The 1,424-nt window shown below is 35.1% G+C and overlaps 1 long non-coding RNA gene across 1 annotated transcript in view; it reads left to right on the top strand.

Moving 5' to 3' along the window:
- LOC112061927 (uncharacterized) overlaps window positions 1-1,424 on the top strand; it is a 6,358-nt gene that overhangs the window by 3,106 nt on the left and 1,828 nt on the right. The gene's annotated exons all lie outside the window — the stretch shown is intronic.

Raw genomic sequence — 1,424 nt, 5'->3', positions numbered from 1 at the left:
AAGTTTTATGCTTTCTTTTCCTAATACCTTCTGATATAGTACAGAAACCCATATATTCTCTGGGCCCATGTAGGACGTACCAGTGCAAAAGAATTATCCTTCTTCTGACCTGTTCCATGGGCTTGGGAGACAGTAACACCTAATGTTTGTTAACATTTGTATAGCAGTTTGCCATTTAGAAAGTTCTTTCATATCCATTGACTTAGTTAATCTTCACAACAATCCTTTGCTGTTGAAGTGGAAGTAGTACTGATATCTCCTACTGAGTGCTTACTCTGCACTAAGCTCAGAGGATAGACAACTGCAATTACTAATTTTACAGACGATGAAACTGACTCTCGGAAAAGGAAGAATTGAAATTTCAACTCAGTTATTCCTCTTTTTTTTATTGTGGTAAAATATACATAAATCATATTTATTTTAACCATTTATAAATATGTAGTTCAGTGGCATTAAATACAGTCACAATGTTGTGTAACCATCACCACTGTCTATACCCAAAACTTTTTCATCATCCTCCACAAAAACTCTGTAACCGTCAAACAGTAACAACCCCATTTTCCCTCCCACCAGCCCTTAGTAACCTCTATTCTATTTTCTGTCTCTATGAATTTGCCTATTCTAGGTACCTCCTGTAAGTGGAATCTACAATATTTGTCCTTCTATGTCTCGCTTATTTCACTAAACATAGTGTTTTCAAGGTTCATCCATGTTATAGCATGTAACAAAATGCCATTCCTTCTTTGGCTTACTAAATCCCATTGTGTGTATATAACATATTTTGTTATTCATCGGTTGATTGACACTTGGGTTGTTTCCACCTTGTAGCTATTGTGAATCATGCTGCTCTGATCATTGGTTTACAAATATTTGTTCAGATCCCTGCTTTCAGTTCTTTTAGATGTGCAGTGTAGGTAGTAGCAGAGTTGTTGGATCATATGGTAGCTCTACGTTTAAACTTTGATAAACTGCCAAACTGTTTTCTACAGTGTCGTCTTGTTTTTAAACAATTATCACAAATTTCAAACATATACAAAAGTATACAAAATACTGTGAGTGTTCCTTGTATACCCATGAACTCATCCAGCTTTAATATTTACCAACTGATGGCTGTCACATTTTATCTATACCCCCACCTGTTTCACCCTATTCCATATTATCTTGAAGCAGCTCCGAGACAACATGTAATTACACCTATACATTTTTGGTATGTATATGTAAAATATAGGACTTTTATTCCTTAATATCACTTTTTAATATTAAATACCCAGTGAGTGCTCCAATTTGCAGTTGTCTCCTAAATGTCATAAAAAATTGTTTTTAAGAATTTTGAATTAGATCCAAATAAGGTCCACACTTTGCCGTTGATTGTTAGGTCTCTGAGGTCTTAGTTAATCTATAGGTTCTCCCTCCACGTCTCTCTC

Source organism: Physeter macrocephalus, chromosome 2, assembly GCF_002837175.3.
Source record: "Physeter macrocephalus isolate SW-GA chromosome 2, ASM283717v5, whole genome shotgun sequence".
Classification (NCBI taxonomy): Eukaryota; Metazoa; Chordata; class Mammalia; order Artiodactyla; family Physeteridae; genus Physeter; species Physeter macrocephalus.
The sequence above is the reverse complement of the archived record's forward strand: the minus strand, read 5'-3'. Positions and strand labels throughout refer to the sequence as shown.